We start from the raw sequence: 15050 nt of genomic DNA, 5'->3' as shown, positions 1-15050 counted from the left end.
AACCTCTCCATTCGCCCTTCTGTTGGTAAATATTGTGTGGAGGCTGAAAATCTAAAAAAAAAAATAGTTTTCTTCCTCTGATCCCTCGCCTACCGAAGCTTAAATACTTTAGAAGCAAAACTTAAAAACTCCTCTCTTTGCGCTTCTATTTGTGCCTTTGTCTGAAAGGTGAGGAATCCTTTGATCACTGATTTCTTCATTGTGAGTTTGCCAATAAGGATGGATTGTTTTGTTTAGAACCTTTGTGTTGGATTGTTGTCTTCCAAATAAAGTTGATGACTGGATGCTTGATGGGCTTGATGTTAGAGTTAACAACGTAGATGCGGAATAAATTAGGATTCTAAACACTCTAACTACATTAATTATAGGATTAAAGCATGCATGTTCAGAACATAAAATTAGGGTTTGAGAAAATAATCTTTGTAGAAACTCAAAATTGGCTCAATCCTTTGTGTAATTCAAATCATAAACTCGTCGTGGACCACCGCTAGAGTCTTCCCTGCTATTCTCCAGTCTTAAAACAGATTGTAGCATCCTGATTTGTGATCAATTTGTAGGCAGATTAGGGTTTGAGTGTAATTTGTGTTAATTGAGTTTGAGAGGACAAATAGATTAGGGTTTGAGTGTAATTTGTGTTAATTGAGTTTGAGAGAAAAAATAGCCTTCAAACACAAAAATTGCACAAACTTCTTTAAGTAATAATTTCTTCTATTTAAAGAAGAAATTCATGCAATCAACATGAAGTATTGACACCAAATCACTTAAAATTTAGTGGAAAGATGTTTAAATAAGTGGAAAATTTGAGATTTTTTCACTGACTTAAATTGAATTCTAAAAAATTAAATTTATAAAAGAAATTTTAAATTTTAAATAAAATTAATTCAAGCAAATAATTTTAAATAAAATAATTTCTTTCAAAAACCAATTTTAAATAAAATTAATTTAAAATAATTAATTAAACAATTTAATTAATAATATTAATTTAATATCAAATATTAAATTAATAATAAACACCAATTTTGTAAATGAATCCTTATTCATTTGTAATATTTAAATCATATTTAAATATTTCTAACTCTCCAATTTGTTTAATTCGATAAAAACATTTAATTATATTGTATATAATTAATACTTTATTCCCTAAACCGAATTTGAACGTTTCAAATTCTCTCATCACATAATCCTAAGGTTTACTCCAATTTGAGCTAGCAGGGGACCTAATGGACCTACATATCATGAGCTTTAACGATTCGAGATTAACCGGCTAAACTCCTTAACCTAATTAACCAACATTCGTTAACTACGGGACACTCTTTCAAATGAAAGAAATCTAACACGAGGATTTCATTGAGCAGTGGAAGGGATTGTTCCAAATTCCATTCGAATTGAACACTAACAATTACAGTCTAAAACGAAAATTAACAGGTTATGCAAGAAATAGAAATTATAATATGCTATATGATGATACAAGGGATAGAGGATGTATACCTTTGAAAAATCATTCTTCAAGAATCCATTAATCAGTCCAAAATGCGTCCACAGCAACTCTCGAACGCAATGAACAGACACACCAATAGCACGAATAACGAACACAACCTCTATGAACCCAATCGAGTCCAACTCGATTCACGAACAGAGTGAGGACACTACCACAATGGTTACCTTGGTATTCTCGATGTGAGAATCGAGTAGTTGTGGGCTTTATATGATCTTGGTTTGAAGAAGAGACTGGAGAACTACGATCGAGTAGACAATCAAGCAAGTGGGAGATAAGACGATGGTCTATCGTATAGACAATAGGCTCGATCGTTTAGTAAACGGCAACTTATCGTATAAACTTAGCCACTCGATCGTGTATCAATGATCAGCTGAATGACTATCGTATAGTCAACTCTACACGATCGTTTAGTCTCTATCAACGCTATCGCTTAGTGAAACTCTTTCACTTGATAGCTTGTCTCCTTGAGTTCTTTCTGAATGAAGTAACTTCTAATTTAGAAAAACCATTTTTCTTTTATCTCACGGTTACCATAAAACTTCCAATAACCTCCCACTCAATTGGTTATTAGAGAAAAAGAATTAATTATTACATAATTAATTTATTATAAATAAACATGATAACCAACTTAACATATTATATATATAACCTTAGTTTTAATATTTCATCATATGAAATATATAAACCATAGTTCTTTTTCTATTTTATGGTACTTAATGTAAATCATATTTACATTAATTCCTCCACTTGATGTATCTCATATATCACACCGATTATATCATATATAATTGAATTTTCTCTTGTTAATTTGAACACTTCAAATCAACCCCAAAATCTGATTCTCAACTTGAATCTATTGAGCTACCAAGGGAACCTTATGGACCTGTAGCTTGAAGCTTCAATGGTACATGAATAACTGACTAAACTCTTTAGTGGCGGGTTCTACCATCTATTAGCTGTCGGACACTCCACTAAAGACCGATAGCTACACTCTTTTCACTAAAGATATGTATCTATGTCCATATTAACCAATAACCAATGCGATAACCCTTCACAGATTGCTCACAAATATAGCTGGACAAATTTACTGTTTTGCCCTTATAGTTTCATCTAACTCCTTAAGTACCACTGATCCCTTTAATGAACAATAAGTTATAGTCCTACTATGACTGGGTCCTCTCTTTGGGCCACTATGTTCAAGACCCGAAATCAGCTCTTAAGGGAGCAATCTATCTACTTACCCTTGCTTTGGGGAAGGAGTGAATTCCATCTTGTGTAACTGAGTTCCTAGTTCCCCAATCAGAAAAATCCCCAAAAAGGTAGGCTTGTTGAATTAGCAATCTGGCCACTCGCATACTAATCAAATGACCACCCTCATTGGTAGGAGTTCCCAAAACACTCAGGATTAAGGTCATGTAACCTATCGCCGTTTTAGTGAGATGTAAGTCTCGTTATATAAAGAGACGAATCATCTCGTGGTTCGGTCTTATACAAACTCTTTGTATAGAACACCCCCGCTCGCATGTCTCCACATGGATGGTCAAGATCAGACCATCTGTAGTAGTTTACAACACTTGTAAACCTCTACAAAGCGGGCTGTATCCATAGTGTCACAAGGATAAGGTATCCTCTTTTATTCTTATACTATAGACCTTTTAGGTTATTACTTAAGGCATGATCCATTTGTAGATCTCATATATATGTTTAAGTTTACATACAATAACCACAGATCTTAGTTTATTGGATATGAGTAAATGCAAATAAAATAACTATTATTTTACTAATAACAATGTGTACAAAGTTTACAAACTACGATACTTGGGGAGAATTAGGACACCAATCCCAATAATCTCCCACTTGTCCTAATGCCTCGGGAGACTAATGTACAATACAGGAAAAACTCAGTACAATATACAATAAACTAGAGCATACTCTATACCCCAGTATCATCTTCCACTTGCTCTAGATAAGATGTTGCATGTCCCATAGACCCAGACTCTCTAGATGACCCTCGAACACTTTAGCCGTGAGAGCCTTTGTAAACGGATAAACAACATTGTGCTCCGACGCAATCTTCGTGACTATCACATCACCGCGATGCACAATCTCCCTGATCAAATGATACTTACGTTCAATATGCTTGCCTCTACGATGATTCCGAGGTTCCTTTGAATTTTTCACAGCCCTGCTGTTATCACAATAGAGAGTGATCGGCAAAGACATATTTGGAACAACTTCCAAATCTGTAAGGAACTTCCTAAGTCAAAAAGCCTTTTTAGTAGCTTCACAAGCAGCTACGTATTCGGCTTCCACAGTGGAGTCTACGACGCATCCTTGCTTGATGCTTCGCCAAACTACTGTCCCTCCATTCAAAGTGAACATTGACCCTGATGCCGATTTCTGAGAATCTTTATCAATCTGAAAGTCGGAGTCTGTGTATCCTGTAAGGATCAAATCCTTATCTCCATACACGAGCATGTAGTCCCTTGTTCTCCGAAGATACTTAAGGATTGTTTTGACTGCCATCCAGTGATCTAATCCTGGATTGAACTGATAATGACTGACAATCCCTACTGCATAGTAAATGTCAGGTCTAGTATATAACATTGCATACATAAGGCTTTCAACAAACGACGCATAGGGAATCCATCTCATCTCCTCAACCTCTTGAAGTGTCTTAGGACATTGATTCTTAGACAAAACAATTTCATACCTGAAGGGTATTACACCCCTATTGGAATTCTGCATCCTGTACCTGATCAACATTTTATCAATGTACGATGCTTGAGAGAAGGCCAACCTCTTTTACGATCCCGACTGATCTAAATCCCTAGAACATAGTGCTTCTCTCCCAAATCTTTCATTTGGAATTGGGTGGCTAGCCATTTCTTAATGTTGATGATTTTCTTGTAAACTCAAGGCTCATCAACATTTTGATCAAAGGCAAACGATTTGACCGTACTGTCAAATCTAATGTTCCACGATCTAGATGCTTATTTCAGCCATAAATGGACATATTAAGCTTGCAAACTCTTTGCTCTTGATCTGAAACTTTGAACCCCTCTGGTTGAGCCATGTAGATGGTCTCCTCAAGATTACCATTCAGAAAGGCAGACTTGACGTCCATTTGCCATATCTCATAATCATAAAATGTGGCTATGGACAGGAGTATCCTGATAGACTTCAACATGACAACAGGTGAGAAAGTTTCCTCATAGTCCACTCCCTTAACCTGGGTATAACCCTTTGCCACGACTCTAGCCTTAAAGGTCTGCACCTTTCCATCTACACCTCGTTTTCTCTTGTAGATCCACTTACACCCTATAGGTTTTACCCCATCAGGCTGATCCACAAGTTCCCAGACATTATTGAAGTACATAGACTTCATTTCCTGGTTCATGGCTTTAATCCACTCATCTTTGTCAATATCCTCTATTGCTTGTTTATAAGACAATGGATCCTCGATCCCATCATCAGATATGATGTTTTGGGCTTCAATCAAACCAATGTAGTGTTCTGGTGGGTTCATAACCCTCCGACTACATCGAGGCAGTCTCAACTATTGAGATGGTTGACTAGATGAACCGACATCAACAATTCTTGTTGATCTATTAGTTTGTTCAACAACTCTTATTGAACTCTCAGTAGTCTCACTAGAAATCACATGTAAAACAAGCTTTCTTCATGGTTTAAGATCCCTGATGTGGTCTGCTTCCAAGAAGATAGCGTTTGTCGACATAAACACTTTATTCTCACTCGGATCATTAAAGTATCCATCCCTCGTTTCCTTGAGGTAGCCTACAAAGAGGAAAACATTCGAACATGGTTCCAACTTCTTTGGGTTAGCCACAAGCATGTGGGCTGGACATCCCCAAATCCTGAAGTGGCGTTACGTTTATGGCCTCTCCACTCAAAAGTTTTTTCAGAAACACTTTTCGAGGGAACGTTGTTCAAAATGTAACATGCAGTCTCCACTACAAATCCCCAAAATGAGTCTAAAAGATGAGCATAACTCATTATAGACCGAACCATGTCCTACAGGGTTCTGTTTCTTCTTTTCGATACACCATTCTGCTGAGGTGTGCCCGGGGCCGAGAGTTGGGATGTAATTCCATGTTCTATCATATAGTTCTTGAATTGTAGGTCTATCACACCCCCTCCCAGATTATCCTCTTAATCTGAAAGAGAATATGATGGTAGTAGTTACTAGCCCTCCTTCTAGCACTCACCACCCTAGCATTCTTACCTAAATACCAGCCTGTAAAACATTAATAATGTATGCATACAGCATGCCTCCTTAAGTTTCTACATGATAGTATATGAACATATGCAAAACAGTCATGACATAACATCTACGGTAAAAATATTTATGGTTGGGCCCAAATATCACTAACAAAGCCCTAGTCCCTCACAAAACATGTGTACATAAACAGATCATCAACCTAAGTCTTCTTAATATGCTGGGCTTTCAGTGGCAAGCAGCAACATGATCAACCTTGAGGAATCTGACCGCTACCTGAAAAAGGAAAACACAGAAAATCCGTGAGCTAGTAGCCCAGTGAGTGACTATAGAATCATATTACACCATGTATTATATCACCATAAACATGTAAATATACCGATGAGCATCTCAAGAAACTTTCTCTAAATAAAAGCATTAAGAACCATTCTTAGACATTATTAAACATCATTATTCCTTAGTTGAGAACGAGCCTACATCTCTCTAGCTCCCAATGTCTGTTACCGATCAAGAGACCCATACTTCGGCCTCCCTTTGGTGGTATATAGCCTAGGAGACCCATACTTCGGCCTTTCATTCAGAACTACCTACGTGCACGTGGAGTTTTCTAAGTACCGTCAATACCTTAGGTACCATTACCTAGATACCTTCTCTATGTCCTTCAGTATCGGGTTATTTCATAGCATCAAATCAAGTTTCATTGCATGTCATTCACACAAGGACTCATTCTATCATAGCCTTCCTCTAGAAAGCATATTTCAACATTAGAAACTTAACTTTTGTAATGATTTCATAACATACCTTGGCCTGCGTTAAAACATATACAAGCCAAAGAAGATACATTAAGCTATTCATTAACCATTTGTTGCTTGAGGAAGTATAAATTCATCATCAACATCACTGTAACTTACTTGGCCTTATATGCAGAAGTATTGAAAGCATTAAGTTCATTTAGTCTCTCACAGCTCGTCGGGGCTCTTAACGGTTTATACGCCTCTCCTAGCTCTTCTTGGCCTAAAAGGACATAATTATCGATTAAATTCTTTAGAATTCTTAGCAAAATACCTCAGATAGTTCGTTTACTAATGAAACTTTCATCAACAAAAACAACATTACTAGCGAGATAATCATTATGAGTGAATTCATCTTCATGAGCGAGATCCTCATGAGTGAGTTCAAGCATTTCACTAGCAAAACTTTAACCTAGCGAGACTTACCTCTTTTAGCTAGCTTTGCTTCCTCCCCAACGAGATTCAACCCAAGTTTCTAGCGAGATTTCTTTCTTGAGCGAGATTTAGCACAAAAATCAGCGAGATTATCATCCTGAGCGAGATCTTCATCCTTCTTATCTCGCTCTCGTTCTCTACGGTGAGCTGTTTGCTTGTTCTTCCTAAGCAGTGTGCTTATGCACAGATTCTCCGTTTCATCTTAAAAAATTCATAACTCAAAATCCAGAACTCTTTTCAAGAAACTTTCTTCTACAAACTTATTTAAAATTGATTAACTTTCTTATCTTAAAATAGCAGCCGAAAATTCCTCGTAGTTTGGCCTGGAGCTTCCAATATTCAACTCGGGATCTGATTAAACTGAGAATCTGCCCCTTCTATAGATTCTTCACTTTTGTCCTTCTCCTCCTAAAATCTTTCTCCGACAAGACAATCTCGAAAACTAGATTCTCCCAACTTTCAAATGGCACCAATTTCACTAAATTTGCTCATGTCAATTGCCAAAACCAAGCTTTTGAAGTTACACTTCCTTTTAATCTTTCTGTCGCCTCCCGAGTTCAAAGATTAAACCGCCACGTCACCCCACACTTAGTGCCTCCAGCCAAAGCCAACTAGTGAGCTTCCTCATTTAATGTGTTTTTTCCTTCCCTTCCTCCATAACTCCTATAAATAGCATGGATTTCCATTTGTTAAATATTTAATATAACATTTCTTTGGCTAAACATACTTATCTAGGAAACTTAGAGTTCGGGGTTTACATTCACTTCCCCCTTAAAAGAAATTTCGTCCTCGAAATTTAGCTGATATGTCATTTGAAAAGTTGAGGATATCTCTTCCTCATTTGCTCTTCAGGTTCCCAGGTCGCTTCCTCGATTCAATGATTACGCCATAGCACCTTCACCAAAGGAATCGTTTTAATTCTGAGTACCTGGTCTTTCCTGTCTAAAATTTCGATGGCCTCTTCTTCGTAAGATAAATCTTCTTTGAGTTGTACTGGTTGTGCTGCTAGTATGTGCATAGGATCAGGCACATATTTCCTTAACATTGACACATGAAATACGTCGTGAATACGAGTTAGATCCATCGGCAACTGCAATCTATATGCTGTTGGACCAACTCGTTCCATAATTTCATATAGTCCAATGTACCACGGATTTAACTTCCTTTTTCTCCCGAATCGGAGAATTCCTTTCCATGGGGACAACCGAAGAAATACCCGATCTCCGACTTCAAATTCTAATTCTAGTTCTCTTCTTTGCTTATCAGCATAGCTCTTCTGTCTATCGTGAGCTGCCTTAAGATTATCCCTGATAAGCTTCACATTCTTTGTTGTTTGTTGAACTAATTTTGGACCCAATAATTGTCTTGGTTAGTCTATCGACTATTACCCAAATGCCATCGTATCCTGAGGGCGTCCTAGGCAATTCAAACAGAAAGTCCATTGTCACATACTCCCACTTCCACTCAGGCACTAGGAGTGGATTGAATAATCATGCTGGTCTTTGTCTCTCAGGTTTCACTTGTTGATAGACTATATATCGGTCTACATATTCTTCTATGTCTTTCTGCATCCCAGGCCACCAGTAAGATCTCTTCAAAGTTCTATACATCTTGGTGCTCCCTGGATGCATAGCATAAGTGGAACTATGTGCTTCTTCCAGAATGGCTTGCTTAAGCTGTAGCTTACTAGGCACACACATTCTTCCCTCCTTCTCTAGTACGTTATCTGCTCTCAGTTGAAAGTCAACTCTGATTCCTTTACTTACATCATCAGCAATCTTTTGTAGGCCAGGGTCTTTCAACTGATCCTGCTTAAGGTCTTCTACTAAGGTAGGTCTTACCTAGAATGTAGCTATCATTCCTTCTGACGATCCCACGGATAAGGCAGTTCTAGAAGTCCTGAATTCCTGCAATAACATTTCTCTCATTAAACCAATAATGGCCTTGGGTCCCGAGGATTTCCTACTTAGTGCATCCGCTACAACATTAGCCTTACTAGGGTGGTATTTGGTGGAACAGTCATAATCTTTGATCAATTCAATCCATCTTCTTTGTCTTAGATTCAACTCTTTTTGTTCAAAGATATATTTTAAGCTTTTGTGATCTGTTAATATTCTGCAACGCTCTCCAAATAGGTAATGTCTCCACAACTTCAGAGCCAAAACAACTGCTGCCAGCTCTAGATCATACGTAGAATAAATGCTCTCGTGCTTCTTAAGTTGACGAGAGGCATATGCAATCACTTTCCCATCCTGCATCAACACAAATCTCAATCCTTGTCAGGATGTGTCACAATAAATCTCAAATTCCTTACCTGGAACAGGCAAGGTAAGCACTGACGCTAATACTAATCTCTGTTTTAGCTCCTAAAAACTATGCTCACACTCTGACGACCACTAAAACTTCACGCCCTTCTTGGTCAGGTTCGTCAATGGAAGGGCTATCTTAGAGAAACCTTCCACAAACCTCCGGTAATAACCTGCCAAACCTAGGAAAATGCGTATATCTGAAAAAGTCGTGGGTTGTTCCCAATTAACTATTGCTTCCGTCTATTGGGAATCTACACTGATACCATCTGCTGAAACAACATGCCCAAGAAATACAACCCGATCTAACCAAAAATCACATTTACTGAACTTAGCATACAACTGCCTATCCCACAGTGTCTTCAATACTATCCTCAGGTGGGTTATATGATCCTTCCTACTTCCAGAATATACCAATATATCATCAATAAATACTATCACGAACTGGTCCAAGTAGGGATGAAATATCCTATTCATAAGGTCCATGAATACTGTGGGGGCATTTGTCAGTCCAAATGGCATTACCAGAAATTCATAATGTCCATATCTTGTTCTAAATGCGGTTTTAGGAATGTCAGCTTCCTTCACATTCAATTGATGATAACCTGATCTCAGGTCCATCTTTGAAAATACCGTGGCTCCTCTTAGCTGATCAAACAAATCATCAATGCGTGGTAACGAATATTTATTCTTAATCGTTACCTTATTCAGCTGCCTATAGTCGATACACAATCTAAGTGTACCGTCTTTCTTCCTTACGAATAACACCAGAGCTCCCTAAGGTGATACACTAGGTCGAATGTATCCCTTGTAAACTAACTTCTGTAGCTGAACCTTTAATTCTTTTAACTCAGTTGGCGCCATTCTATACGGTGCCTGCGATATAGGAGTTGTCACTGGAATTAAGTCAATAGTGAACTCCACTTCTCGATCGGATGGCAATCCCGATAATTTCTCAGGAAATACATCCCGAAACTCATTTACCACGGGGACATCTTCTGGGTTCCGCTCTTTCCCTTGAGCAAGCACTACGTCAGCCAGATAGGCCTTACATCCCTTATTCAGCAGCTTCCTGGCTTTCACTACTGATATCAAATTCCCCACAGTTAATCTTTTGATTCCTACCAGCATTGCATCCTGGCCATTTGATTTTCTGAGCATTACTTCCTTCTTGTAGCAGTCCACTGAAGCGCGATATTTACTTAGAAAATCCATCCCTAAGATAGCATCAAACTCCAACAGCTCCAAGGGAAGTAAATCAATATAAAAGTCCTGACCATTGATCAACATCTCACAATGTTTATAACATTTATCTATTATTATCACATCTCCCAAAGGGGTAGAGATATATAGCTCTTCAGGCATAGGCTCAAACAACCTATCTATACTAGATGCAAACATGTTGGATATAAATGAATGTGTGGCACCAGGGTCAAATAAAACATATGCAGACTGTCCACATAATATGACATTACCGGTCATAACATCTGGAGACTCTGCTGCCTTCTGGTGTGTCACGGCATACACTCGCCCCTGTTGCTGGGGTCGACCTACGATATTCTTCTGCTTGGCACCACTTGACTGTCTAGGAGGTTTTCTGTTGTGCTGTTGGGGCGTCCCTGTTCACCTAGGGACAATGCCTCTTGAAATTCCTTGCATGTTCGCATTGGAAACATACACCTCTGCCACTATAGCATACTTCAAGATGCCTCTTACCACAACCAAGGCACGTCGGTTTCCTATCTATGCTAGCTATCAACTCACTAGCTCGTGGCATCTCTGGTCGGCTAACTGCACTGGCCGAGGGTCTCGATTTCTTTTTCTTGGATCCCTACCAACTTGTACCCTTGAATTGGCTTCCACTAATCTGAGTTGCAAGTAGAGGTCGGGATCCCCTGTCTTTAGACTCTACTACTGCCTCATTGCCCCTTGGCAACTGCTCATCATCTACCAAACTCCGCTCGACTTGTGTTGCCATTTCTACTAACTGGTTAAAGTCTAGCCAATTAGCCGTAGATGTTATCGAAGTTCTAATTTCTTTCCTCAAACCTTGTTCAAACTTCCTGCATCTATCTCTTTCCTCAACAATAATCGGCAGAGAAACTGCGATAACTCTGTAAATTTCTGCTTATATTCTGCCACTGATATCGTTCCCTGTGTTAGTCTGAGGAACTCATCCCTTTTCGCATCTCGGAACGAGTTGGGGTAATACTTGTCTTCAAAGGCCTTCCTAAACTCAGGCCATAACATCGCATCTGTACTGGCTTGTCTGGCGGATATCACTTTCCACCATTTCTCTGCTCCTTTCTGTAGTAGAAAGGTGGCTAGCCCTACTTTCCTGTCCTCTAGACAACTTATAATATTGAAACATTTTTCAACTACATCCAGCCATAACTCGACTTTAGCTGGGTCTGCTGTACCTTCAAATGTCACAGCCCCTAGGGCTTTATACCTCTCAATACCATATTTCTTCTCTAGATCGGCTCATACTGAGCCCACCCTGGCTGCTAACCTCTGCGTTATCCTATCAAAAACTACATCTTCTAGCCGGGAATCTGCCCTTGCCTGGGGAGTACTAGACTCTCCCTCAGACGTCGTTTCCTGACCCACTGGATCGTTCACCTTCTTTTTCCCACCCATGGGTTCTTTCTAACCTCCGGACCCCTATTGGTAGGGTCAATATTCCTGCCTCTTATCTACTTACTCTGTCTGCCACTTTACCTCGGCATTTTACCTATTACAATGTACATATGTTAGGAACTCACACTTTAGGGATTTAGACTTATGCATGAACCTTCCCTCATATTCCCAGAACCTTATGCTCTGATACCAACTTGTCACACCCCCTCCTAGATTACCCTCTTAATCTGAAAGAGAATATGGCGGTAGTAGTTACTAGCCCTTCTACTAGCACTCACCACCCTAGCATTCCTACCTAAATACCAGCCTAAAACAATAATAATGTACGCATACAACATGCCTCCTTAAGGTTCTACATGAGAGTATATGAACATATGCAAAACAGTCATGACATAACATCTACGGTAACAATATTTACGGCTGGGCCCAAACCTCACTGACAAACCCCTAGTCTCTCACAAAACATGTGTACATAAACAGACCATCAACCAAAGTCTTCTTAATAAGTCGGGCCTTTCAGTGGCAAGCAGCAGCAGGATCAACCTTGAGGAATTTGACCACTACTTGAAAAAGGAAAACACAGAAAATCCGTGAGCTAGTAGCCCAGTGAGTGACCATAGAATCATATTACACCATGCATTATTGGCACACAACCGTAGTTGGATGTTCGCATGACACCTGTGGGAACAAACCAAAACGAAGAGTGTAACCATGACCAACAGTCTCTATTAAATAACGCAAAGTTTGACCAATGCATATAAACATATCAAGTTGTTTTGACAATGAAGAGATAAACATTTTGTTTTCAAAACTAGAAAAGCATCTTTGAGCAGAATTTTGTTATATAGAAGAATAAAGTAGGGCTTTGTTCAGAATTAGCAAGGATAGAAGAAAATTGCGTTGTTAAGAAATGTGCCTGAGTGTAACATTCGGAGCAGCCAATCGACGCAAAAATAGAGGAGAGGAATTTAACATTATTGTCTTAGTAGAAGATATGCTTGAGGACAAACATATATCTAAATTTGGGGGTGTCATAACTTGTACAAATACAAGTTATTTATGCTGCCTTATCTAGTTATTGCGGCCAAAAGAGAAGGAATATGCATTGATTATATGAAAATTAGCTCAGAAATACAACAATTATCAATTAACGCAATTACACCCACTAACATCGTCAAGATGGTAGAAGAGGATATTTTTACTCTGTTTTGCAGGAAACCAAGTCACCGCTTGCGATCAAGGTTCAACGAGAAACTGAAAAATGCATCTTTGTTACATTGCGCCCGTCAATCCACAATGAAGAGACGATTAACGCAATGACGGCGCAATGCGACAGTCGGTCCTGAGCTGAATTTCAACTGCATGCGGTAATAAAAACAATACCGCATGCGAGCAATCGATTGAAAGATGCAACTGAGCAACGCAAAGGCGGAGGATTGCGACACGTGTACAACTAACCGTTGTGAAGATTTGACGGTATGATTGCATAACAGAAAGAATATTTATTCCTCCATCTTCGGAATTTCCATAACAAGAAGTGGGGTTCACAAGCCAAGAGTCAAAGATTTTCACCTATAAATATCCCTATAGAATTCAAAGAAGATATACTAGAGACGGGTATAATTGATATGAGGGCTAATTGCTGTTGAATGATTGAGAGAAAGGCTGAGTTGAGTTCTGAATGGAAGAAATTCGGGAAGAGAAGAGACAAGGCCGAGAGGTGAGTCTCAGTGCGATTCTGCCAGATTCCCGCCGTGAAGCTCTATGCTTAGATCCCTGCTACCGGTTGAGCAAGCCTGAGAGGGAAGCTCATCCTTCCGCACGATCCATCCACACCGACAAGCAAATCTCCATCCAGATCGGTGCTAATACGTTGGCGCTTATTTTTATTTGTTTCTAACTCTATTTTCATCAAGTGTATTTCATCTTCTTAATCTCTTCTTTCACAAATCATGTATCAAATGCTAAATAGTTTTATTGAATGTCTCGATCGTTTCCATTTCCACTTCTCTGTCTATTTTCGCTCCTCTGTTTATCGATTTCTTCGTGAAGTTTTCTTAATACCTTGGTAGTTAATATGGATTAAATGAGTTGGATTAAATGAGTAACTTAATCTGTGATAAAGAGATAAATGCGTTTAGCTAAAGCATGCTAGACGACATCTTCACCTGCGAGAGTAGAAGTGAAGATGTCATTCTGATCTGTCGAGAGAAGGTTAGAAGAATGCGTTAACTAAAGCGAGTAGTACTTCCAGAGAAGGAAGCAACCTTGCGTTCATTACGTTCGTCCCTGTTTCACCACAGAGATGTGGGAACGTGGCCGATCACTGAGAGGTGTATGCCAAGGGAAAAGCGGAACCGTACTTATATCTTTAATGCAATTAAGAAACTTGCAATGTTTGTATTAATTATCTTTTCTGTTTCTGCTTCATACATAAGACTTTTCACCGCATTACACGATCTTTGCATAATCTTCACAGCCAGCCTTGACCTCAGTATCTTGTATCATGAAACCTGTATCCTGTATCATCTTAGCTTAGATTTACTTTAATGCAATTTATGTTATTATCGCATTTTTACCGCTTTACTTTACTTTATCGCATGATTAATTTCTTGTACACAAATTCTTTTATAAATTGAAAAACCCCTGGTCGCATGTATCACAAGCATAATGCAAGAACCTAAAAATAGTCCCTGTGTTCAACCTCAGATCACACTGAGAAATTTGTTGTAAAATTATACTTGGTTTCAATGCAAGGAAACTTGTGACAACGCACAGCATACTACAAGAACATTCATTAATAAAGCATATCTAGAAGTAGTATCACATATCATCATATATTGCTATGGGTATACCTAAGATAGAAACAATCATATAAAAATTTGTATCCATATCAATGTTTGTTTCAGCGCATTGTTTAAAATATAAAAATTTGGATTACAAGTTTATGGCGCCGTTGCTGGGGAACTGATAACGGGGACATGGACTTGAACCTTACGTGTATCATTGTATAGTTTTTGCATTACAAGTTTATGGCGCCGTTTCCGGGGATTGGTTAATGGTTTATTGTTTGAGTGTGTTTGTGGTATTTGCAGGACAGATCTCATTGTACTGGTTGTTCAACGTGGAGAGCTGCTTGA

This window comes from Benincasa hispida, chromosome 11, assembly GCF_027475165.1.
Source record: "Benincasa hispida cultivar pf3 chromosome 11, pf3_genome.v1.1, whole genome shotgun sequence".
Classification (NCBI taxonomy): domain Eukaryota; kingdom Viridiplantae; phylum Streptophyta; class Magnoliopsida; order Cucurbitales; family Cucurbitaceae; genus Benincasa; species Benincasa hispida.
The sequence above is the reverse complement of the archived record's forward strand: the minus strand, read 5'-3'. Positions refer to the sequence as shown.